The 26,104-nt window shown below is 51.9% G+C and overlaps 1 protein-coding gene across 3 annotated transcripts in view; it reads left to right on the top strand.

Moving 5' to 3' along the window:
• Positions 1-231: 231 nt before the first annotated feature.
• Positions 232-26,104, top strand: part of SIK3 (SIK family kinase 3) — a 91,140-nt gene continuing 65,267 nt past the window's right edge. For 2 of the 3 annotated variants that reach the window (XM_076358718.1, XM_076358717.1), the window contains exon 1: positions 254-352. The gene's annotated coding sequence lies outside the window, so the exon portion shown is untranslated. Of the gene's footprint in view, positions 353-26,104 lie in introns of all 3 variants that reach the window. The other variant, XM_076358716.1, reaches the window with a different exon arrangement.

Here is a 26,104-nt window from a genome sequence, read left to right as displayed (position 1 = left end):
GCGGCGCCGGCGTCACTGGGCCCGCCCCCCGGGGTTGCCATGGCAGCCGCCCGCCCTCCTCCTCCTCCTCCTCCTCCTCCCCCCCCCCGCGGATGAGCTCACGCGGTGCCGCAGCCCCGAGGGGGGGGGGTTTGCTCCTCGCAACAAGATGGCGGCGGCGGCGGCGGCTGCAGCGGCGGCGGCGGCGAGCGGCGCGGGGGGGCCCCCTCCGGCCCCGCGGCTGCCCCCGGCCCCGCCGCCCCCGCGGCCCCCCGGGCCCGCCCGCATCGGCTACTACGAGGTCGAGCGGACCATCGGCAAGGGCAACTTCGCCGTCGTGAAGCTGGCCACGCACCTGGTGACCCGGGCCAAGGTGAGGGGCCCGCCGCGGCCCGGCACGCGTGGGGCGGCGGGGCCGCCGGCCTCCTCCCGCCCGCCACGGGCGCTGCCGGGGCAGCGGCTCTGCCCGGCCGGGGCCGGGGCCCGGCGGCGCGGAGGAGAGCGCTGCCTGCCCCGCCGTGCGTGGGGCCGGCTCCGAGCCCGCGGGTGGCTCGGCCGGGGCCCGCCGGGAGCTCTCTGTGGCCTGCCGGGCTGCCCGCCGTGCGCCGCCGGCGCCGAGGCGGGCGACCGGCCGGCGGCGGCTCGGTTTCTCGCGTCCTCCTGGGTCCGGGCGCAAGGGCGAGTGGGGGCAGAGCCGGGGCAGCTGTCACCGGGCCCTTCGCCTCGGCCAGGGGCTCGGTGACACCGCGGCGAGCGGGGCTCGCCGCCTCCCAGAGCGTGCGCTCGTTACGGGCGGTCCTGCGGCTAATTTTGTCTCCGTTTGTCCAGTTCCGCCTGGGTGAAGGTGGAGGTGGGAACAGCGGGGTGGTGTGCGAACGCGGGGATGCCGTCTGATGTAAAGGGCAGCGCCGCCCGTCAGCCTGGGTTCGAGGAGGGCTTTAAGAAATGGTTCTGCTTGAGTCTTCCAGGGCCGTGCAGCGAACCCCGAGGAATAACGCGAGAAAGGGGCTCGCTCAGGGAGCGGTTCCAGGGCACAGGTGTCTCCAGGTAGGGGCTTCCTTCCCGGCTCGGCAGCCTCGGCTGCTCCGTTGGAACGTGGCAGGAGCCCCGTGAGGAGCAAAAACCGTCGCCGCGGTAGTCGCGATCTCGTCGGTCGTAGCGTGCTCTTTGCGGGGGCTTGTCTTGCGGCACATGCCGGTGCAGGCTGCCGGTGGCAACACCGGAGTCTTCTCCGGAAAGTGCCGCAGGCTGAAAATTGCGGTGGGAGCAGAACCGGGGGTGGGAAGGCAGCGGGGAGCGGACAGGCCTTAACTAACTCCCGCCCGCCTGTGCGACTGCCCTGCTCTGGGCTCCCGTAGTGGCACCTTGGAGACGCTGCAGATGGAGGCCGTGAAGGAGGTTTTGGCTTGCGCGCTTTCGTTGTCCTCCCGTAAATTTCAAGAGTTGCCTCATATTGAAACGCCAGTCTAAATCCAGAGTTACTTTTGTTTGTTGAAACTCTGGCTTTTTGCCCAGGTAACTAAGTAGAATTCGTTTCAGGGGCTATTTAAAAATCAGTTACTTAACACCTCCCGGACAGTTCTTTTCAGAATTGGGTTACGTTTGCCTATCTTGCATAAACTGACGTCTGTTTCCGCGCCTTCAAGTGCTAGGTGCTACAACCTGACCTGCACTTCAGCCGCTGTTGTTTTGTGCGGGGCTCGGCCATTGTTTTCCCCGTTACAAAGCTGAACTTTGCCGACAGAAGCAGGGGCGATCGGTTCGGATGCTTCAAATGCGGGAGAACGATCCTCCGGAGCGGAGATCGCTCCTGCAGCTACCGGTCGCCGTCCTGTTTTCAGCCTCCCTCCTTGAGTCGAGGTTTCTTTTGAGCGGTGCTAACTCTGACGTTCGCAAAATACCGAAGCGAAGAGACCGTCTTTTGCACGGGAGTAGTTGATTTTTCTGCAGAACGGCAAAAGGCGCGCAAATTTTGTCGGGAAGTCCCGTTCAACGTTGACAGGGCCGAGGCTGGATTTTACGCGTGGTTTATGGATGATGGAAGAGGATGCTAAGCTTGACAAACTCGTGCTTCGCTAAACGGCAGTTTGCACCCGTTTCTACTGCCGTGAAGTGACTGAGGGTAGTTTGTTGGCTTTAGGAAGCCCTTTTCTGGTGGGATGGTAGAGTTAGTAGTTGCCTCTGCCACCGAGCCTGGTGGAGCGTGCGAGTTACTACGGTGGCGGGTTTGGCTGGCGTGCTTGCATGCTTCCCTGCGCTTGCGAGGAGGAGATGCGGTCCCTCCGAACTCCGAGGGCTCTCCGAGGCCAGGGAAATACCTGTGCTGGAACAACTGCCATCTCTTCGGCTGTGCCGGTGCCTGGAAGGCTGAGCTGGAATAGCTTGGAGCTGAAACTCGACCTGGAAGCTTTCTCAACTCCGAGGTCGGGTTTCCTTTCAAATCCCACCCCGTGAAGAGGAGCACGAGCAAATGGATTGTTTTTTGCCTGTAAACCCCGAGCGCTGCTGTTTCGGTACTTTTCCCTCGCTGACGGGGCCGCCGCTACTGGCTCTGGGAGAGGAGTGGGGAAGGAGGGAGAGGAGCAGCGTGTTTCAAGCTCTGGGGCTCACCAGGTTTGAGGGGAAGTACTGGTGTAAAGTGGGCTGGAAAGGGCGAGTCCGTATGGGAAGGCTTTTTGGAATGGCACCGGGAATACTAAACAATGCTACCGAGCGCTTGTTTTCATCAGGGTAACGCTTTCAGTAGTTTGCCTTCATGGAAAGGGCTTCGGAGAAAGTAAAGCCTTGGCAAAACGGTCCCGTTCGGTGATCTGAAAGAATTCTTTGATCACGAAACGCAAACGTAGCCCAGTTGCTGAGCGTGCTGGCGGCCCCTTCCTGAGGTGATCTCTTCCAGTAGTAGCTGCATAGGAGAATCAGGCAGCGTTCAAATATAGCCACCAAATCCCTGCGCAAACTTGACCCCGTGTCACATTCTCTTAGAGAAAAGCTGGTTTGCTCGTCACGGCCCCTCCTTGGGAACCGCGCTCGTCCGATGTCTCGAAAGGAATGCCGGTGCGGGCGTCTGCGTAAGCTTAAAAATATATCGTCCCCTGTCGTCTTAGACCTTTTCAAGAAGGTGAGATGAGTAGCTGCGAAGGCTTGTCTTCACTGCTGCTCCTGAATTTAAAGGCGGTCTATTGACGAGGCATCGGAGCCTGTTTTCCTTTCCTATGGACGTTTACCAGGTCGAGCGGACTTCGACATGGCGTCTGAAGATAACGGCTTGAGCATTCCTGGCTTGCGTCCCCTTTTCCCTAAAAAAAGAAAAGCAGAGAATAGTTTGGTGCCTGTTCTCGTATGAAAGGGCCGGGATTTTTCTAGCCGTTCTGAAATTGAGGACTGCGTTTATTTACAGAGAGGAGGAGAGCGTGTGCTGTGTGCGCCTGGCTCTGATGGTCTGGCACATATTGCTGACACAGAACGCTGCAGTTTACATATAACTGAATTTCACAAGTTGAATGTGGGTCAGCAGTGTTGGGGACACTAACGAAAGGGAATGTTAATCATCCTAAAGGGCAGGAGGCCTGTATTCATAATTGTCTCGGCTGGAACTGATGAAATAGAAGGGAACAGTCGACAATTTATGTATTAACCAAGCCAGCAATTTACATTCCGTCCCTGGTTATGCAAAGCTGGAATCTTGCGCTCTGTAAGAGAGAGCTGTTCTGATGGCTGGACGGGAACCGGAGCCGCTTCTCTGACTAGGATTAATTGGGCACCTGCAGGATGTCTCGCTGCATCTCTCCTTCTCTGGTTCCTGCCTTCTGCCCCCCTTTCCTTTGTCTCTTCTCATCTTTCACACGAAGCCCTTTCTTGTTTCTCTTCTAAAAATCTCCCGAGTGACCTACTGAATGAATTGTTTTCCGCACAATTTCCATTTATAAATCATCCGAGTGACTTCATTAGAATTCCAGCTCTGTTCAGACGCTGGAGTTGGTTTTAATGCCACATTTTTTCATAAGGGTCGAGATCGTCGGTGTACGTTACCAGAGGGGACTTCGTGGATGCACTGTGAAGCGCGTGCCTTATGTTCCCGTGCTCTTTGGGTGTTGCGTCTCAGCCTTTGGGAGCTGTTGGGGACGAGGAGAGAGGAGAGGGACCGCTCCGGCCGCTGTGCGATGCTGAAAGCTCTCTCTGCCGTTCTCGGTCCTTCCCTTCCGCTAGCTACAGTGCGACTGGAGACCTAGCCCGGCTGCGGAGCGTGCCTGCCGCGGTTGAACTGCCCCTCTGACGTTGCCGCAAGCCATACGTTACTGTAAACGTTAAGCCTTCCCTTACTCTGTGAGTTCAAGCCGTTGCACTGCGTGTGTTGAGCGCTTCACTGGGAGATGAGGATTCATTTTTGCCTCCATTTTTCTCTTGAAGTGGAGGTAAGAATTCACAGTCCTGGGAGAAGGTGGCTACCTCCCAGGTCCAGTGGTCTTCCTGCTGTGCTGTCTTAACTTCTTCCAGGCTGGCTGTCCCCTTAGTTTTGAGTTCCCGAGCATTTTAAATAATAGCTGGGTAATGGACAAAGCTAGGAACAACTTTGACTAGTTGTGCATAGCGGCATCCTCTTGAAGGGGCTACCTGGAGTTGTTTTAGTGGGTAGTCACCCAAAACTGTGATGCTTTAATCCTTGGCAGAACGTAGCCCTTCTTCTACCGTCACCAGCACAGCTGGAGAAAGGCTAGCATTAAGCTGATTTTTTTCCTAGGTTTTTAAGGAGCCGAGCCTTTTCTGGAGAGCGGGAGGCACCTCTGCTCTTACTTGGAGGGGACGTTCCCGTCCATGAGAGAACCGGCTTAGTTTTCTGTGCCTTGTCTTTGGGGGGGTTGGGAGTCGTCAGCAGAACAAAGTTTGCACTGAAATTCTTGGAGGGGGGGCACTGTGGCACTTAAAACCAGGACAAAAATCCAGCTGGTAGGCTTTATTGATAATTAGGCTTTGCCGCTCTGGAAGGAAGCGGGCTCAACTCGGCACGCTGTGGCTGCTGAAGGCGGGAGGCTCAAGAAGCCATGGCGGCTTGTCTGGATTTCTCTCTCCCCACATGCGAAGCACTCTCGGCCTACTGGGTGGAAAAGTCTCGGTGGCTGCTGGGTCCTGCTCTTCCCTACCTCCAACGTGCAGCAACGAGGCACGTGGCTACGGGATGACCACACGCCGCTTCCTCCAGTCAGCGTGCCGAGTGTGATAATCTCTGAGCAGGCTGCGTGCCGGTATGCCCTGATTCATCGTCATCGTGTCAAATGGAAGTCATTCAACGCTGGTGCTGCTTGTTTCGTAATGAGCCATGTGAGGGCCTCGCACAGTCACCCTTTTTTAATCGTTTTCCTTTTCTTTTTCGGTGCGTGTTGGTGCTCCACCTGTCCTGCTTCTTCTTTCTCTTGGCCGTAAGAAAGGCTGATGGTTGTGGATCGCGAATTCCTCGGGCATCTATTATGCTGCTGCTCACGTGGCCTTTGTTCTCATCACTCGTGTGCTGCAGAAGAGCTGTATTTTTGTTCTCATTTGGTGCGGAGATTTAGTAAAAGCCTAAAAGCTAGAAATAATGGACTTTGGCTAAGCATAGTTGCCACAGTGGGGATAAGAGGGAAGGAATATTTCTTAAACCTCACAGAGGCTGTGTTAACTGTATCAGCTGCAGGCTGAAGTAGTGACATCGTATGTTTCATTACAGCATTTTTCTTGCTGTAGCAAATAACATACGATTACCAAGAGATTAATGCAAGAGCACGATTAAATTTGAGCCCAGGCTGCTTCTCGATGAGTCTGACAGTGCAACACTTAGAAAGGGGGCCAGGAGAGCCAGCTGAGAGTGGAAAGCCTCCTGCAGGGGCAGGGTGAGTGATGGGCCTATGGCACCTGTACTGCGTCGAGCCTTTTGGGGCAGGGGGAGTAGCCTAAAAGAGATAATTAGCACCTACTTCTCGGCTGTGTTGCTGTTAGCTTAATTGGGGGGTGAGGCGGGTACATCTATTTCTACCTCTTCAACCTGGCTGCCTCCCACCTCCTGCCCAGTATCCCTGCCTCCCAAATGTTTGCTGCGCCGGAGCTTTGGGGCTGCCTCAGCAGGAGACGAGGCGAAGCTGCGGGGGCAGAACCAAGGCCGGTCAACAGGGTGGGTGGTATCTTTGGGCAGGTACAGAAATTGCCCCTCTGAGGAAAAGTAGTTGCCGCTGGCAGGAGCGGGGAGAGGAATGGCTGCGACACGAAAAGGGATCGGCGCCTCTCTTCTTGGTAGGTGTCTTGCAAAGGTTTCGTGAATGCTGTGGAGGCCTAATTAGGGTTTCTAGAGCCTGTATTCTCATTTGTGTTTGAAGGAGGAATTGCGTTAGAAGGGAATAAGGAAATAGCAGCATGTTGCTGGGAGACCGGGCTCCTTGGGTATTAGATATTTTCACAGGGAAGCGGCGGCTAAGCTCCTCTTTCCCCACGTACCCTCACTGGGTCATGCACCAGCCTTGTGCAATGGCTGTAGAAATCTGCTAGCCCGAGCAGCTCGCCCCTTCTTGCTCTCGTCAAGACGATTGCGTAATGACTGTATGTTTTCCCCCACGAAAGTAAAGCTTTAGGAGTTTGCTCCAGTGTTGCCGGCAGAGTAGAGGTTACGGTTCGTAGTGGAAGTTCTCCCTGGCTGAAGAGATTCTCGTGCAAATTCTGACTTCCCCTCGTGAGCGTGATGGGCACTGTCATCTGTCAGTCCCGCTCTCATCTGCACAGCACGAGCAAGACGCTGCCTTCAGCTGAACGTACGCAAGGAAGGGTTGAACTGACTCAAGTGCCTCCCTTCGGAGCTTGCACGGGTTTCAGTAGAGCAATTTGGAAATTCTCTAGTGAAGCCATTGTACTCAGTTACTACAGTCAGGGCCTTTCTGCTGAGCCCAGTCCAGGGGTTTCGTACGCTGCATTAACACTTAAATGAAGAAACCACTGAAGGCTGATTCATTATTAGTCATTATGTGTCTTTTTCTAGTAACTCTGACCCCAAGTCTCTGTAGTTGAGGCTAAACCTCGCCCTCTCTGTTAAATGGCCATCAAAGGGGTTCCATAAAAAGGGAATTATGTGGCTTCAGCCAAGTTTCAAAGTAGTCGAATCATACTAACCCACACAAACAAACTCCCACACCCAGTGGAACTGACACGTTGTGCTCAAAAATAGCACAGCATTTGCCTGCGTGTGTGGGGGGAGCCGAGCCGAGCTCTGCTCCGCTCCGCTCATCAGCAGCGTTCAGAGGATGGGCAGGAGATCCTGGGGCAGCCCGAGCATCTGCCACCGAGGTGGATCTCGCTGGGAGCCCGTCGGCTTTCCCGTGACATTCGGTGGCACACCGTGCCGGACGCTAGCTTGAAGCGTTTAATTCTTGCGGAGCACGTGTCCTGATTACGCTGAAATGTTGCTGGTGCTTCTGGTTATCCCGGCGGCCTCCGCATCCAGTGTTGGGGACCACTACCAGCCCGGGCAGCTGCAATTCGGGTATGGGGTTCTCCTAACACGGAAGAACTGTAGGAAAGAGCTGCTCCTTGCATAGTACAGCTGCGTTCGGAGTGACGCCAGCGTCCCTCCGTGTGAGGTGCAGAACCTTGCTGCGGGGAAGCGGGCTTAAGTCTTGTAGTTCGTGGCCGTGGTAGCTTTGGTTATCCACGTAACTTGGTTAGCGTACGCAGGTGGCGGGAGTGCAGATACTCTTCCTGAAAGTGTTTTGGTCATTGAAGGTTTGGCGTGAAATTGACGGTACAAATACAAGCGTTGGTTTCGTGCCCCTTAGCCGGAGTGCATAAAGGTATTCCCGCTCCGTCACGTGCAGAGTGGCTGTCGTGTGGGCAGAGTTTGTGAAGGCTGTCGGAGGTGAACGCTTCGCTGGGAAAACCTCCCCACGGGAGCCGGGGAGCTGGGAGCTCCCGAGAATCTGCGTGAAGGAGCTGGCGGGCAGGCGCCGCGGGAGAATGAAGTGGGGACGCGGATGCGCGTACAAAGCGGCGCAGTGGAAGGTGCAGCTGAAGTGGGATGTGTTTCACCTGGCTTTGGATATGAAGGCCTGGGGTCGGCCGGTGGGAGGAGGAGGCGGCTTGCCTGGAGGGCAGCTCAGCACGCCCTAAAATCGGTCAGCCGAGCCGCTGAGCGAAATTGCCCCTTTCTTTTCAGTGACTGGAGGGGGAGCCTGGCGTGACCAACTTCCCAAAGCAAGGCAGCCGAATCCTGCCTCGGCCTTCTAAATAGGGCCTGCTCACAGAAGCGATCCGTGTGCATTGAGGTGCTGTCTTGATTTGCAGGTGGATGAAGCGACGGGCCTAAATTTTGCTCTCGTGTAATGCAGAAGATGACCGTGTTATTGACAGCCCGGTTTCATGTTTTCCTTGTGGTTCAGTGTCTCCTCAACGTTTGCTACTTCCATGTACGGTTGGGCAATTTGAAGCTCTGCCTTCGACTTCTTAAAGTATCAGATGCAGTTATAGTACATTAATTATCGAGTTTTGAAGATCATTTAGAAGAAAAGGAGTCTCTGTAGGGTATCGGCGTGCGACTGCGGGCCCGGAGCTGGAGGAGGCTAGAGTGGTTTGACAGAGAGCCAGGCACAGGACGACTGTCAGAGCTCCATTAGGAGAACGCACGCCTCGGTGCTACTGGGAATAAAAGAGAATGTGGGGCTGCGGCAGCAGATTAAAGTATTTCAATTAAAGTCTGGATTTGGAGGCTGCGTACGTCTGCTGCCTTTCAGCAAACAGATGGATGTTTCCTGTCTCCTTCCAATAACTTTTAAAATATGGTTAGTCCTCCTGGAAGTAGTTTTGAATGAGACGGACCCAGTGAAGTGTTTCCAAGGCTGAGAGAGTGCACGTGGATTTCTGCAATGGAAGGGAAGACAAATCTTCTTTAAGGTTTTCCCTTACCTAACACGAGTCTCTCTCGGCTTGTGCTCGCTCTTTGGCTGACCTGGACTTTCAGCTATATCGCTTCCTGGGCAGCCTCTTCCCGTGCACAGAACGTTACGTGCGGAAATACGCGTGTCACGTGTATAGAGGCCTAACAGTGATGGTGGAAGAACCGTGGCCATCACACTGCAGGCACGGAGTTGGTTTTTTTAAGGCTCCAGGATCTACTGTCATGTAGCCTGAAGTGTTTCTGAATTTTTTGCCCGCGTTCAGGCTCATCGGGTGGTTCCAGGTGTGTTGCTGGTCCCTCTCGGGGGACGGTGTCTTTCAAGCCCTGTGGCTTCTTGCTGACGGGCAAAGGCAGCTGAATTGAAGCCGGGGAGGCTGCACCGAACAACTAAGTGTAGCATTTCACAACATCCAAGTCTTTTTAATGGAAGGAATAAGTTGACAAGCTGTATGTAATTGTGTGGGAAGCCTGATCAGATAACGCGCTGAATTGCAGCAGTGATCCTAATTTGAAGCCAGCTCCCATCTGCATGAAAAAGGGCCTCTCATCATCCGTGTGTCCGAATTCTTACAGGGGTGTTCGTCCGTGCCTTCCTTTAGCTAGCAATGCCACTTTTCATTGCGTGTTTGTTCGCTGCTCCTCTTTGCTGTCCCTTCAGGAAACGTTTTACGCTTGCCTTCGCCTTGAGGCCTGGGGTTGCTGCTGCCTTGTAGGTGAAGCAGTCCAGACAGTTGCCAGCTAAACTCCTAAGCTACGTTACTAGCCGGTAACGTTGGCCGTCTAAATCTGAAATGTCCGCTCCGTGGGTTTGCGCGCTACCATGATAGAAAGAGGCACTGATCTCTAACTTTCTCCGTAGTTACCTTTGCACTGAAATAATTAGCACTATAGAAAAATGTTTGCCTTTTGGCCAGTTACCGTGACAGCGTGACCACGTTTCTGTGCTTCCTAAGTTTTAGTTTAAGCTCAGTAGCACTGGCAGTAACTGAAGATGAAAAGTATTAGTCTTCGTACTTAGTCTTTCCTCTCCAGACGTGCTTGTAGGAAATCCTTGGGCTGTAATCTTGCAAGTGGCTCTGTCAAGGTTATCAGCGAGACTGGAGTGCCACTGATGGATAGGGCTCCTGGCAGTATGTGCCGGCATCTCCCGGCCGAGGCTGCTCCTGACTTTCCCTGACGCAAACCTGCCTGCTTACGCTGGCCGTGCAGCTGGCTGGAGCCCCTCGGCCTGCTGCAGGGAATTGTTCTGGCCTTTCCCCTGCCTAGGAACGCGGGAAGGATAATGCGCCGCTTGATTTACGGTAGGTTTTCTCGTTACCAGGTGGCCAGAAGACAATAGTGTTCTTCTGCGGGAAGCTTCTGTTGTATCTGGTATCTTCTGCATCCCCGAGGCTGGTAACAGCTGTAGCTGGTTTCAGCAGTTTTTGAGGCCATAGGGCTTCCCCCCCTTGCTCCCCCCAATAAGACTGACTATTCTACAGCTTAGCTCGTACTGCTATTTTTTTTGCGCGTGTAAATGTACCGTTAAACAAATAGGATCGTTACCCAGTAGCCATTAAGGAATATGCTCTTAGCTGTACAAAGCCCGTCTATGTTCTTGCATCTCGAGCATTTCGACACAGTGAGACGGTTGTCAGTTATACAGCAACTGTTTGTTTTCAAGCACAATCTCATTGGAAACCAATGAAAATCATTCTGATTCATTCTGCGTGCAAGGATTTTGATGTTTGGCTTCTGCGGTGGTTGTTTTTCACCTGAGCTGCTTTGGGAAGTGTGAGATTAAAAAAAAAAAACTAAACCCAAAGACTTTTCCTTTCTGCTGATTAGTTCGGCTGTTTTGTGTTATTAGAAACAAAATACAAAGTTGGTGGAGGAGGAGGAAATCACGGTAGCTACCTCCACGAGTCTGCTGGCGCACGGGTGTCGTGTGCCCGCTGCCCTGGCAGAGTTGCAGGGGCTGTGCCTTTCCCACAGCAGCTGAGGTACGCGGGGAAACCTATGCTTAGTCAGAACAAAATACTAATATTTTTTCATCCGAGTTGAGACTCCCATTACACAGTAAAAAGGCAAGTGAAGGCTGACTGTAGGTATTTTCCCACTCAGTAGGCGCTTCTGCAGTTTCTGAGTCATTTGCTAGACATGTGGGCCTTGAGCTCTACTTTCCGTTGTTTGTCTGTGCGCGCTGTTGGTCCCAGTTTGGTACCCCAGACGAGGCTGGATCGTTGTTTTCACTTGCCGTTGGGACAGTTGGGCGTGAAGTCAGTTCCTTCGGGCGAGCTCAAAGGAAAATACGGCGGTTCAGGAATTGCGGTACGGGATTTGACACTGTGCCACCTTTTTTTAAGGCAAGGGTTGGGATGCAGCCTCTCATCACGAGGGTCGTGACATTGTCTAGTTCCTTTGGGATAAGGAACTTTTGATAAGTTTTCAGAGACCTGGCAAACCCGTGTGTTGTCCCGTGCTGGTGAGTTTCCTGGAGAAACACACCCTTTAGTCCATCTTTTTTGCTGGCAGCGGTCACTCTTGCGTGCTCTGCTCCGAATCCGATGACAGCAAGACAAGCAGTTCTGAAAAAATATTTCAGAAGATGTGCTGGTAGAGCCCATGGAACAACACCAGGTTCGTACCGAGTATTGTCTTTGGGAGAACTTCAGCTGAGAATCTTCGAGCTGCCTGAGAACATACGGAAACTAATCATCCTTCGCGTGCAAACGCTGTTTGTTTTTTCTCAGGACACGAGGCTAGTGGGTGCCTCTTGCAAGAGGCTGTAGAAGTGCGAGGCATTAACTGACTGTGCTTCAGTGTCTCCAGGAGGATGGGGAAGCAGCTGGTAGTATTTCTTTCTAAAATGTGTTGCGGGAAACGGCAGGCCTAAAATTCGTGTTTGGTTTGAGGATGTCAGCATGCTTTGCTTGGCGAGCAGAATTGCATATTCTGTGTTGCAGATCAAGGTTTACCCAAATCCTGCGTTGTTTCAGCGATCGGAGCTCTTGCATCTCGCCAGTCGGTGCGGGAGTGGAAGCTGATGTGAGAGCATGTGTGACGGCAGGGACTCGGCGCTCCAAGTTTGGCTGCCAGGTCGTCCTCAGACTGGGATTATCAGTTGTTGCGACCAAAATCGGGACAGGCATGCGTATTTTTCTTCTAGAGCGGCGTTTTTGGATGGCGATCAAATTTCTTGAACTTTTGTAGGGCTTAATTTAAAGGCAGGTGGGTTTAGGATGCAAGATAAACTCCTCAAAAGTCTGCCAGATCTTGCACGTCCTGAGGAGACACAAATGGAGTACCTTAGCCATCCTGACGCAGATGGCAAGAGAGATTTTATTTAATAGAGGTGTAACTAAAGTCGCCTTGAAGAATGCTGTTGGCAGAGTGACCAGGCAAGGACAGCACATGGCCGAATCCGTTCTTCACTTGTGTGGGTGGTGGGGGGGTTCCTTGTCGCCGTACTGATAAGCGGCGAGGTGCAAAGCATCAGTAGTTTGTAGTGCAGCAGGAAATTAGTGGGAAAACTAAATGTGTCAGAGCTTTTGCCATGGCAACAAAGCCCAGCTCACAGCGCGGCGAGACAAAAGCGGGTCAGGTCTGCGCGGGGCGAGGTGGGAGCCTTCCGAAGGCTGTACGCCTGCACGTCTCCAAAACCTGCCCCTCGATTCCCGGGCAAGAAAAGCTGCCTTCGGTCTAAAGGGCTGGTAAGGTGACAACGAACCGCAGGATTTGGCGTCGGGGACTGGACCCGAGTTCTGCCGATCTCATTCTTGCTTCGGCAAAGCATCTGACTTGCTTTTCAAAGGCTATGGTGGATGGGAATGTTTTACAAACTCCAAACAGTGGTTCAGATTGTTTACCTTTCCTTGGTAATTGTTTGTAAATAACAGAGAGTGGTTGTAAGACTACTTTGTATGACACTGCCCAATTTAGTTGCTTAATTCTTAGGCTCTTTCTCTTGAGGTTGTAAACAGTCCGTGGGTTGCGCTAGCGCCAAATCAGGTTCTGATGGCATGCCGTCAGTTTGTTCATCTGTCTTCTCGTTCCGCGCGTTCCAGCGTTTTGAGCTCTTCAGTGAGGTCAGCAAGAAGAGGGTTGAGCAGCACTGACATCGCCGTCGGCACGTAGAAGAGCTGTCTCTGCTTCTGTCCCCCCTGTCAGCGTCTCTCAACACAACGTCTCCCCGCGTGGTTTAGCCATCCCTAGCCAGGTCCCAGGTCGTGTTGGAATAAATGGCAGCGGGTTCCAAGCGATGCTGCCGCGGTGCTGCAGCTCAGAAGTTGCTTTCGTCTTAATTGAGCGGGACATTAAAAGGTTTACGGTTTATAGTTACAGGCGTTGCTCTGGCCGGAGGAGTGTCGAAATTGATATGGCAGTTACTGCTGGGCTCGTCACGGGTTGTGACTCTCACATGCTTCATGAGGCAAACGTGGAAGTGGCCGGAGGACTGCCGCCAGCGAGGCGAGTGGGGCGGACGCGGGCTTGTGTCTGAGCCGGGCACTGCTGTGGCTCCGGAGGAGCAGGGGACGAGGTGCTGGGCAGGCAGTCCTGCACCCGCCTGTCGCGAGCCCTTCGGAGGGCGAACAAAGAAATTGCAGTTGGGCTGTCGGTTTTGCAGAGCACAAATATTTAAAAGAAAAAAGAGCAACTTTAGATGTGCTATGAGAGCGAGAGTATTTTATAAAATTTGCGTATTCCTGTCGTCATCTCCTTGAATTTGTCCTCAAGGCAAGAACTGCAGCCGAAGTCGGGTTTTTCTCTTTATATATAGCGCTGCATTTTGCCAGTCTGCTTTACGTTTTCCACTTTTTAGTCTTGTAGCATTAGAATTGACTTAACCGTTTCACTGTAGACACCAGTCTTTCCCCACACATCGTTTACGGTCACGTTTAATAAATATATATATATATATGCGTATACTTGATCGAAAGCTTCTCTTTCGGCAATGGCTTGGAGCTGCACGAGGAGCGCTGCCTCGTGCCGCGCCCGGAGCAGCCTGGCTGTGATGGCGCGTCCTGTTGCGAGGTGCAGCAGTGACCAGGTCCGGGCGCCTCGGCCCTCAGCGGGGAAACGCTGCTTCCTGGCGGATTTGCATCCCAAGCCCTAAGTCAGCAGTTTGAGGTTTTGTGTGGTGGGGTGCCCTGGCTTGTTCGAGTGAGTCATCATTTAAATAGTCACCCGAGCAAACGGGCTTGTCCAAACAAGAGGAGCTCCGCAGAGGCGCCCGAGCAGGCTATTTTAAAGCAAGTTACGTGTCTCTGAGGTAAACAGCAAAACGCTTTTTGTTTTGCCGCATGTAGGTCTCCAAACTCGAAAACCTTACGCGATGGTCCGTGTGATAAGACTGCCTTTCTCGCTGCCTGAAACAAGGCTTGCTTCCTGTCCTCCGAATTCACATCCTACCAAGTTGGAGGGACAGGTGATTTGGGCTGAGGGGATGTATTTTCCTTGCTGGGTCCCAGAACAAAGGCTGCTCTGAATAAAGCCTCCCACGGTGCCGCCTCCTTCTCACGGGTGGAAACATCAGCTGTGCATCTGAATTGTTACAGCGGTGAAATTCGGTGCCTAGGATGCTCCAGTTGTTTATTAGACTAGGAAGATCAACTCTCAATTAAGATTGCTTTTTATTTTTTGCTAGGCTTTTTTTCCTTCTGTTAAACGTGTTTCAAGATCTTGAACGGCAGTTCCAGTCCTGTGTTTGTTTTGATCCTTTGGTTTCAGCTGGCTTCGCACAGAAAAGGGTGCAAGTGGCTCTGCGAGAACGGCACGTGTTGTTAGGAGGCTTATTTGTACCGAGCCACGTCTTCAGTTCGGAGTTTTCACGCCCTCCTGTGCTGCTAATTCATGGCTTGAGTAAGAACGGTTTGATGCGTGGCTTCAGCGAGTCACCTGATAACAAAGTCGGAGGCCGCTGCCGGCCACACCGACCTGCGCGCGTTCCAACCCCCTGTGCAAACCAGGGTGCAGTACACCCGGCTGAGGTTGTCCCGAGCAAGGGCACCTCCGTCAAGCGCCTGGCCGGGGCTCCAGTCTGTGAGCAGTCTTTCTGTCGACCGTTAGAAACCTGCATGGGAAAAGCACCATCATCCCAGCTGTGGTCTGCCTCCTGCCGTGGTCTCACCCTGTCTTCTTTTAGGGGATTCTTCCCCAAAACGCCCTCCCGGGCTGTAGAGAAACTGTCCGACTGACAGCCGCTGCTTTTTTTGGTTCTCTTGCTGTTGGTCCTGTGTTGAGTGAGTAAGCGTTACCAAGCTGACCGTCCTCTGGCTCCACCGCCGAGTAGAAAGCATTGCGGTGACACTGTTTTGGCTTCGGGTAATGTTTTTCTTTGTAATGGGCTCCTCTGTCCTTGGGCTTCATGGGTTTGTGTCTCCGGCTATCGGAGCGTTCACCTTGGCAGTGGGAGGGCAGACACAGCAGGTGCAGCCCAAGCCTCGGGGCTGCCGTACCTTGTTGGGTCTGCCCAGAGCCGCTCCGAAAACTCAAGGTCAAGCGGGCTGCAGCTGCGTCGCTGGTGGCGCACCACTGGCACGGTGACGTGTGGGTGCTGGTGCTGCCTGGGGGTCCCCGGGCTGCGGTTCTGGCTGGTTGTGTGGCTGATGGAAGACTGTACAGCCGGCGAGAGGCTGCGGGAAGAGAATTCTGCCCTGCTCTTATGCAAAGGTGCATAAGAAAGGTGTGCACCCTCAGCAAGTTTGCAGATGACACCCAGCTGAGTGGTGCGGTCAACACACCAGAGGGACGGGATGCCATCCAGAGGGACCCGGACAAGCTCGAGGAGTGGGCCCGTGTGAACCTCATGAGGTTCAACAAGGCCAAGTGCAAGGTCCTGCACCTGGGTCGGGGCAACCCCCGGTATCAGTACAGGCTGGGGGATGCAGGGATTGAGAGCAGCCCTGCCGAGAAGGACTTGGGGGTACTAGTGGGTGAAAAGCTGGACATGAGCCAGCAATGTGCGCTCGCAGCCCAGAAGGCCAATCGTCTCCTGGGCTGCATCCAAAGCAGCGTGGCCAGCAGGTTGAGGGATGGGATTCTGCCCCTCTGCTCTGCTCTGGTGAGACCCCACCTGGAGTATTGCGTCCAGCTCTGGAGCCCCCAGCACAAGACAGACATGGACCTGTTGGAGCGGGTCCAGAGGAGGGCCACGAAAATGATCGGGGGGATGGAACACCTCTGCTATGAAGAAAGGCTGAGAGAGGTGGGGTTGTTCAGCCTAGAGAAGAGAAGGCTTTGGGGAGACCTTATTGCAGCCCATCAGTACTTCAAGGGGGCTTATAAAAAAGATGGGGACAAACTTTTTAGCAGGGCCTGTTGCGACAGGACAAGGGGGAATGGCTTTAAACTAAAGGGGGGTAGATTTAGACTAGATCTAAGGAAGACATTTTTTACGCCGAGGGTGGTGAAGCACTGGCACAGGTTGCCCAGAGAGGTGGTGGCTGCCCCATCCCTGGACACATTCCAGGTCAGGTTGGACGGGGCTCTGAGCAACCTGGTCTAGTGGAAGGTGTCCCTGCCCACGGCAGGGGGGTTGGACTAGATGGCCTTTAGAGGTCCCTTCCAACCCAAACTATTCTGTGATTCTATGAATAAACTGCTGCTGGTGAGGTCCTGCTGCTTTGGCCCCGGCAGCGGAGCCCGGGTGTTGGTGACCGCCTGGCCCTCGGCACCGTCGGGTCCAGGTGCTTGCGTCCCACGAGCAAGGGCCCGTTCTGCGTTTGACTGAGAACCGTGCCGCCTGAAAGCCGGAGCAAGTGCGTCTGGACACAGGCTGGGCCACCGCGGTAAAAACTACCCCTCTGCAACGCAGCATCCATTTCAGGTGACGTTCCCCTTTGAATTTGTGGTGTGACCTCTCCGGTTTTGGCACCGAGTTCGTGTTACGGGAATCCTTCCATGGAGTTCATTTCCCTCGTTGTTGGCAAATTGTGAGCCAAACGCGTACGCAGTTCAGTGCAACAACTTCCTATTGACAATGCTTTCAGAGTAGCTGTTGTTTATAAAGCGAGGGATTTCCAGCCTTATTTTTCTTCTCTCTCCAGTGCAGAGTAAACTCTTGGAACTGAATTTCTCATTTTCTGCCTGCTTGATAATAGTTGTTGGCTTCTGTTGCTGTTGGTTCAAGCCCATGGGCCGAAGGGAAGACTGAGCTCGGCGTGTTTTAAATGTCTCTAAACCTACATCCTCTGAGGATGGATGGAGTGTGGGTGACAAAAGGTGAGTGAATGGGAAACACTGAGCTCTCAAGCTGAACGCTCACAGCTTGGCTCTGTGTGTGGTGCTGGCGATAGTGGGAAGGTCTTGACGCAGACAGGCTCTGCTTGTTTTCTAGCTGGAAGAGAAATTTAGGTGATATGGGAACAAGAGGAAGAAAGGAACGAAAATAAGTATATCCTTGCTGTTTGGTCTGTCTGTGTTGTAATGCAGACTGTATGGCATGAGCGGTGCGAGCAATGCCGTACTGCTGTCCTGTGCGCTCGGACTGATGTCTTGGTTTCTTAATTCAGGTGCCGCAAGAGCATTGCAAAAAGCTTTTTGGGGAATGAAGGACTTTGGGATCCATTTAGCTCCTATCAGGCTGGTGTGTACAAAGTACCTTTTCATAACGTTGCCAAGCCAGTTCTGTCTGGGTGAATGACAGTGAGGGCCGCTCTCCGCACGGTTGGGCTTCATTCCAAAGTATTCCCGTCCCGTGCGCACCTATGAGAATATTTTAAACAAATCCCTAAGCCTCTTCTGGTGATACTACTGTCATTACTCTGCTAGTAGTTTTTAGAAGTTACGGTTTAAGCGGTTCCCTAATTCTGTCCTCTCCTGTGACGTGTCTAAAAACGCCCCTAGAATTAATGCCAAACGCAGCGGTTGGCAGTCAGGTTGACTGACGCCTTCGGCAACCAGCTCAAGATCAGCAGGAGGAGATACAAGATACTCGGTTGCTGTTCAAGCTGATAGTGCCAGGAAAATATTTAGCACATAGGTGACACTTCTAATCTTTAAAGCACTTCATAAACATTGGCTAATCCCACGGTGCAGTTCTTGGTTGGCAACCTACCTGTCTTCCCTGGGGAGAACGAATGGCTGAAGGACTCTGTGAAGTTGCAGCGCAAGGCTGCGATAGAGCTTGAATTTCAATTTGACTTTTTTTAAAGTATAATTCAAGCCACTAGATCTGCTGCTTCTGTAACCCGAAGCACGTGAACTGCGTGCGCTTCACTCGTACCTGGAGCGGGGATTCCCTGTCCTCGTTCACGGGACACTGGAGCGAGCTGCGCAGCAGGGCAAGGGAGGATGGGGATAGTTATTTTTAATTCTGTGGGCACACTTGCCCTCCACTCTTTGTTAGCTCTTCCTCTGCCTTTCCCGAGGGCCCCCAACTTGGCTCTGGGGCCTTGCCAGCTGCAAGGGTGGCGTTTGTTTCCCTGCTGCTTCTGGACAGCACATCTTCCCCCTTCAGCGTACCCTGGGGCGTGACTGGGCAGACGCGGGTGAGGTGGAATGTGTGGACCAGCCGCGCGGAAGAGTCACGAGCCGTTGGAGTCGGAGTCCTGAAAAGACAACTAGCTGTGGCAAGCAAAACCTGCTGCCTTCCCGAGAGCGTAGAAGGATCGCCGGTCTGTGTGCCAGGGCCGCTTTTGTTTCCTCTTTGCTTATAATTTTCTTAGTGGACCGCAGAGGGTTCAGTGGGATCGTCCCCCGTGTTCTCTGGCTTGGCTGAGCTTGCAGGAAGGGATGCGCTTTGGTCCCTTCGTGGGCTGCAGGCCTGTCAGCACAGGCTTCTGATCAATGCAGCACAAACAAGACGGGAAGGAGAGTTTGTTAATGGAGACCACGGCAATAAAGGCGTGGGAGTAGTGGTAGTGACCTAGGAATTGCGAGATCACCCTAACGCTTCCAGTTTTCTTTTCTGGAGTTTCTGAGGTGCGTGAGGATGAAGAAAAGCAAACTGCTGGAGCCAGCTCAGCCCCAGGAAACGTGGTTGGAGAGACAGTAGCTGTACACGTGAATCTTCAGCTGTGCGGTCGCTACTGGCTGAGGGAGTGGAAGAAATTTGGAGCGGTGCAGAACGTCGTAGGCTCTCAGGATGTTAGCGTGAGTACAAACGACCAACAAGATAACTTCAGACGTCAGCGGTTTCTTTTCTAGGAGGCGGTCAGCTGGCAACTCCTTAGAAGAAGGTGCCTCACGTGAGAGTGAACTTGTTTGTTGGCACGGACACAAGTCAGCCTTTGATTCACTGACTCCGTGATGGATGCTTTCTAGGGCCTTTGGAGTCAGACTGCCCACGTGTCCCTTCCTTCTCAGCCGCAGAAGGTTTCTGGTTGCCCGGGGCTGCGTGTGTGACCACAGGACACGTTTCGAGTCTCAGCCTGAGATTTCATTTTAGTCAGAATTAGAGCCAGAGTTCCCGTAAGCTCTTGCTCGCTCTGCAGCTGCGATGTATGTGCTTATAAATTCATGTAGGTTGGAATTTCGTCTTTCGGCAAGCTGCCCCTTGCACCTGTGATGCACTTCAGATCCACATTTGATAAAAAGCAAATTGGAAGTCAGAAGTCTAATTAGAAGTCATTGGGGAAATATTCTGAAACCGCTAACGTAGTTTTGGAAAACTTGCCCTTCATTTCACATGTCCGTGGAACACATTTCTTCCGGTGAGTCGTTACTGTACGCGGTACGAAGGACGGGCCAGTGGCTGAGATCACAGGCAACTTTTTACACAGGTAGCAGCTACGAGCCGGGCTCGGCCATGGCAGCGTGTTCTGCTGCAGCCCTTGGAACAGTCGTAGAGGATTGCTGGTCTGGGGGCACTTCAGGTCCCCGCAGCGGTTTTTGATTGTCTGTGTCTTTTCAAATTGCCAGCTGGCAAGGTCCAATAATTGCGTGGAAGTGTTGCATTGCTACTTCTTTAAGGTGAACTTCATTCAGAAAGTACCGATTCCTTTTTGATCACCTGTTTTTCCTTCCCTACATTTGGTAGTAAGGTATGGTAGTAAAAATGCTGAAACCTGAATTAATTCCAAACCTCCAAAACTTAGGTATTTCGGGGCTTAAAGCTAAGCTATCCTTACAGCACTGCTTCATTTTCACCTTCCTTTGAAAGAGTCGGGATTCTTTGTGTGGTGTCAAACTTGCTTCTGTTTCAAGGGACTTGAACGACGAGCGCTACGTTTTGCAGAGATTTGGTGTCAAGAATGTGTGTTGTAAGTGGAAACAATTTTGAGCGTGTAGCTTCTAAGTGTACTTGGAGTGAGATGAGTTCAGCGTAACAGTTTGACTTCTGTCTACAGTTTACGAATTTTTTTCATATGGATAGAGCGTGTAGGTGAGGAGAGCTTCTAGGGCAGCGTCGTCAGAGCGGGTTAGTGTTCAGGTCTAGGAACTGATGTTAATTTCTGTTTGGTAAATGAAATTTCATAAGCCCTTAGTTGAAACTGATGATTTCCAGTAATAGGCAACCTTGCTTGTACCTGTGCCGTTGTCTCTGGATGCGTGCTCCGTACGACCCGTACTGTTTTGATGAAGGTCTTAACGGGTGACTCGCTGGTGATCCCTGTAAGGTAGCAATGCTACCTCCGATACAGGGCTGTGCAGCGGCCACGAGGGAGGTGATTCAGCAGGATGGCTGGGAAGATGCTTACTGCAGTGATAAGTATTTTATAAAGGCAGTGGCCCATACTGGTAGGTGTCCAAGCTGACAAGCCTTGTGCTTGCTTTTCCCAGAGAGCCTCAGATTATCCCAAGAACCTACTGTAGCGTGGGAAATGACGTGCGTGTATAGCTGCTATGTCTCAGGAGCCCAGCTGGCCAGGAAAAAAGATTCAGTAAGTGAGGGGGCTCTGTTTCGACTTAATGCTTTGGATGGCAGTCTTGCCCTGACAGTGGGCGTAGGGGGACGCGAGGGACCCTGCGCGGAGGTGGTCTGTGCATCGGCTGGTTTTCTTCTGATCCCACCTGAATATGCGGGCATGTTGAATTGCTGTTGATCTGCCATTGCTCTTTGTGGCTAGGTAATGACTTATTTTCAGTTAGGCTTCTTCGGTCTCTAACATATTGAATTTTCCATAGGTAGTAGAGCCATAGGCTTGCAAACTTTGAGAGGGAAAGCTACTTACTGTTTCATAAGCTCCTAAATCCCCAAGCTTTTTGTTGTATTAATCTTGCCCATTTTGCGTTATCTTTATTTCCTCCCTTCTGAACTAGACCGAAGGACATGTGGTGAAGAAGTATCTCATCCTGACTGAATAAATCTGGTGGCCAGCTCGGCAGATAATTTCATTACAGGAGTAGCCAGGGGGAAATTTGCTTAGCGGTAGCTTTGAGCGCTGACAGCACGCTGCACAGTTAACTCTAACATTAGTGGCTTTCTCCAAAGTGAATGGAGACCTGAGTAGTTCCAGATTTTGTCAGCCACTGAAATGGTCTCCTGTAGCTCGTAAAGCTGCCGTGCCATTACCTCATTTTTGGGCGATCGTCGGTGAGACGCTCTGAAAACCCAGGTTACTGCCAGGGCTGAAGCTGTGGAGGCAGCACCTCTGGGTTCATTGTGCTTGGAGTGAAAAGGTAACCAGGGAAACCTTCTGCCGTGCTTTTGGCACTGGGGGAAACGGCAAAGCAGCTGCGTAGGACCTCAAAGTACAGGAGCGTTGTTAACTGCAGCGGTGGAAAAAGTAAAGGGTTTCCTTGACTTCCAGATTTTTGCAGAGCAAAGTCAGTATTTCAGAAGTTATTTGAAACTCTGAAGATTAGGCATGTGCCTTAAAAGCAGGGAAATAGCTGACTTTTTGCCAAGCGATCGAGCTGCAGGACGTGTGGAGGAAGCAGGCATTCGGCAGCAGACACTTGAGCAATACTGGCGTGCTTGCTGGACCCAGATCCCTGGTTCGTGTTGAGATGCCTGTATGGGAGAGAGATTTAACTGGTGGTGCTAGGCGGATGGAGTTTCGTCTTGCTCCAGATATTTTGGCTTAAATCTTAAAACTTCATACATAAGACAGTACCTCTCAAGGTACCTGTGTTTTCTCTTGTTTGTTTATTTAAAAGCTGGCTTTTAAGGGCCTCCTCTCCTTTCTCAAGTCTCCTTAAGCAAGATGCTGTTGTATGGCTTTGATTTGCCACGAGGAGAAAAAGCGAGTTACTTCTGCTCTTAAACAGCTTGGCCCTTTCCTTCAGCATCCTGCTCTCACGGGAATAGCAAATCTATACGCGGGGCAGGGCAGGTGAGCGGGCTTTCGGAGCGTCTTCCAACTCGGAGCTTGCCTGTGGTTTGTTAGCTGCACCCGAGGTCATCCGTCACGGGTGAACGCTGGTACCCCGTAGGTGAGTGAAAGGGAGACGGGAAGTTGCATTTACTGCGATACCAGAGGGGAGCCGTCTCCTTGAGCCTTGGGGCAACCATGACTTCGGCTTCTCCGAGTGCCCTAATCGCTAAGCTACAGGCTAATGAGGGAGGGGATGCTCTGCCTCTCATGTTGAAACTGGGGTACTGTGTAGGAAGGAACGTAAGATTTGTATCATCAAAGACTGAAAGCAAGAGGGAACATGATTTTGTAGCCTAGTGATGAGGGAACTCCCCTGGGAGGGGATGGGCATCAGTTTCCATCTGTGCTCCAGGGACTGTTTATGTATTTTGCATTGAGAATTGCTGGATAAAGCACATCTCGAGCTGCAGTCTCCCTAAGAAGCCAGTGAGTTTCTGAGGAATAATTGGAGGGCGTGCTGGGATGGCTAACTGTATTTCACCGCCATTGTGGCTTGCTGCACTTGACTTGTCTCTTCAGAGTACTGTTTTTAGGAGAGGGACCTTGGTTATTTACAGGTGACTGCAAGCCGCTGAATTACTGTAACTTAGTGAATTAATACCTCTCCACTGCAAGTATTAACCAACCACAGGAGTGCTACCGGTCTTCTGCAAGGAAGGTACAACACGTTTCTTTGACCTCCTTCAGACAACCGAAGGTGTAAAGATAACGTAGTGTGTTAGACAACTTGTACCAGTTATCAGGAGCTACGAGCTGACGAAGGACCAGATTTGTTTAGATCTCATGATTAAGAACCTTCCTTTCACTTCCAACTTATTACTCAAGTATCTAAATTGCTTAATGAGAGAGAGAGAGAAATGTGAAAAACTAGCAAGGTAGGAAGCGTGGTTTCCAGTAAAGCTTAAACCACAAGGAGTTTATCAGAATCTGGGGGGGGAATCCTGCTACATATGTATTAGTAAAGGAACCAAAAAGGGGAGGCACAGCACTTTTAGTTTTTTCAGGCATCGGTTTGTAAAAGGTGGAAAAAGGTAAGCCAGTTGATCGCTCGGTGAGATGTACAGAACTACCTGCTTGCTCGCTATCAGGAGTAGAAGCTACGAGGGCGTTGTTGCATAAAACAAGCCTAGTCCTGTAACATTTTGTTTAGATAAAAGATAGAAAGAACATTCGGCAGTAACCTGCAGTTATTTAAAAGCACTCGGGAACTTAATGAACCTTTTCTGTTTGGCTGCCTGGTCAGCCAGTTCAGTTGGTAAGGTATGCTGAGGCAAAGAACGATGCGTTACCCTGACGGCGGTAGGATATATCACAGTAAAGGAACATTGTGCATGGGTTTACGGTAGGCGAGCTTTGTTTCTGAAGTGTTGTTTTGGCTCGCTTCGAGACGTAGGCTCTGTGTGGAAGCCAGGGTGCAACAGCCTTTCTCGCACAGAACCGTCAGTCCCTGGTGCTGGCTGCTCGCCAGGCTGGTTGGTCCTTGCTCTTCACAGCAGGACCTCTTCTGATAGGGACTCTGATCTTTGGCAGATATTCTATAATTGGGCATTAGCTGGCAGCGCCAGCTTTGGCTAGGCCACCAGCAGACTGTTGGACTGGGAAGTTGTTTTGATTAGATGCATCATCTTCGTCTGCGGAGGGATGACTGTTTTACTAGCGAACACCAGTCACCCATCGAGAAGACTATCGGCTCATGCGAAAGGGGAAGGGTCTGAGCTTTATATAACCAGATCTGTTGGCTCAAGAGACTTTTCCGAAACAAATTCTGCGACTGAGCTAGAGGCTAATTACAGCAATATGTCTGCTGGCATTCAGTAATGAATCGGAATATCTTTGGATCTATCCATATGCTCTCTTCGTTGCATTGCTTCTCGACAGACCTGAATGCAATTGAGGAGGGGTTTTAGGAGGACGTGTGGCGTGGGAGAGATTCCAGCTTACCTCCCGTTGGGGTGAACTTGCTGCCTGTCTTCCAGACTCCCTGCAGAATGGCAGTGCAGAGAGCTGGGTCTATGTAAGGAGGTGGTCTGCTTGTGTGCTGTTACGTTTTAGGTCATAAAATGTGATGGGATCGTAAAATCAGGTTGGAATGGGTAACTCAAACTCGTTATGGAACCCCGAGTAAAGAATGGGCCATACGTAGGATCGCTGTGGTGCTTGATCTTTGTAAATTAATTTCCTTAGACAGCCGCTGCAAAAACTCTGGTCGGTAACAGCGTATCTGCGCTTCTTGACTGTAGCTTTAGAAGCCTAGGAAAGCATGCGTGTAACGCAGAGCTCATGCTATTTGCAACCAAGACTTGAGCTGTTTTCTTTTTGTCTCCTTAGGTAAATAGCTACAGCACGTCAGGAAACCCTCTGTCAGCTCTTTGAGACAGGGAATTTCTTGTAATGCTTGCAGAAGCGTGCGAGTCTACCACCGGTGATATACGTGTCTTCGGATACAGTAAGAGTGGGATAGAGCTGAAAACCTGCCTCAAATATCACCTCCGCTTCAAGATCCAGTGACTAGGAGGTGGCCCTACTGCACAAAGACGTTTTACGTTTGAGGTGGTTTAGGTCTTGCTGTGTGCTTTTGATGACTCCTACCTGGTTGTTTTGTGCCGCAGCTGATAAGTTATTGATGCTGTTCGTCCTCCTTTCTCCACACCTCTGCAGTGATGTACAGCTGAAGCGGGGATGAGTAATGCTTTTTAAAGAAGTGTTACTCTAACCTTTTATGCTGGATGCGTAGATTGAACATTTTAATCTCTAGATTTTCCATTGCATTGGGATGACTGTACATTCCTATCCAATGATTCATTTGATTAACATAACTTTTCTGTGAACCAAAATATCTCTTCAGACCCCCAGAGCAAAAGGGATCTAAAGCGCAAGCCCAGATGCGGTGTTGAACGCTCTGTGTTTTCCACAGCTGAGTGCTGCGTGCAAACAGGTTGGAGTGTAAGGCTGTCCTTTTTCTCCCCCTACGAAGTGCACTTGGCTCCCTCACATTCCATTTCAGTGACTTTGGAAAGCTTTTTTTTCTTTTTTCCCCAGAGGGACTAAGCAGAACTGTTTACCCTCAGCTAGCCAGCTTCCCCTTGGGCGGATGAAAGCAAGAGTTCTCGAGTGCAGTGAGGTGAACGTGATGGAGGGAGGAGAGGAGAGCATGGCCGGAGAGGCTGAGTAGAAGCTGTGACGTTTGATGCTCGTCTTATGAGGTGCTGTGGCGCCGTTCGTTTTGCTTCGACAGCTATTCTGTCAGCTCTCTGCTTGGGTTTCCGTGGGCTGAGCACACAGGCCGGTTTCGCGTTTAGCTGCGGGACTGCGCTGGAGACTCTGTGTAACTGCTCGTGCGAATTTGTGATCGAGTACCATTACTGCAGCTTGGTTTTGTCCCTCGATAGCTGTTCTTTGGACAATGTCGCAGCTTGCAAAACACACCACCCAGAGATGAGGCATGTTCCGTCCTAGCAGGCACAGCTCAGTCTCACAGCTGCCAGAGCCCGTGTTGCAGCGGTATGATCGTGAGAGATTATTGTATCCTGGAAGGTTTGCTGGAAGATAATTCCAGGCTGTTCCTCAAGACTTGCCAATGTGGGGTTTCTTCTTGGTGGCTGTAAAACTCCCCTCGATGTGCACCACATCTCCTTAGAGTTGCCTGCCTGTCTTGCTTGTTAGCAGCTGCGTCTTCCTACTTGTGGAGCACGGTGCTAGCTCACCGTCTGGTTTGCAGTTGTTTTTACGTGCACCCGTTGTCTCTTGCCGTCACGATCTGTGCACTGGCAAGCTGTGGTCCGTGGACTAGTTGCTCCCGAACAGTAAGCTGGAAAATGATTTCAGCTTGGCAGTGTTCAAATAGTCTGTGCCCGTCGGTAGTTTTGAACTTCCCGGCCTGTAGCGGGTGTTGTGTGTGCAGTGGCGAGCACGGCTCGTGTTCTGCTCTTCTGATGACATTTAACGCCGTTATCTCCCCTGGCTCCAGTCACTGCCGTGG

This window comes from Aptenodytes patagonicus, chromosome 23, assembly GCF_965638725.1.
Source record: "Aptenodytes patagonicus chromosome 23, bAptPat1.pri.cur, whole genome shotgun sequence".
NCBI lineage: Eukaryota > Metazoa > Chordata > Aves > Sphenisciformes > Spheniscidae > Aptenodytes > Aptenodytes patagonicus.
The sequence above is the reverse complement of the archived record's forward strand: the minus strand, read 5'-3'. Positions and strand labels throughout refer to the sequence as shown.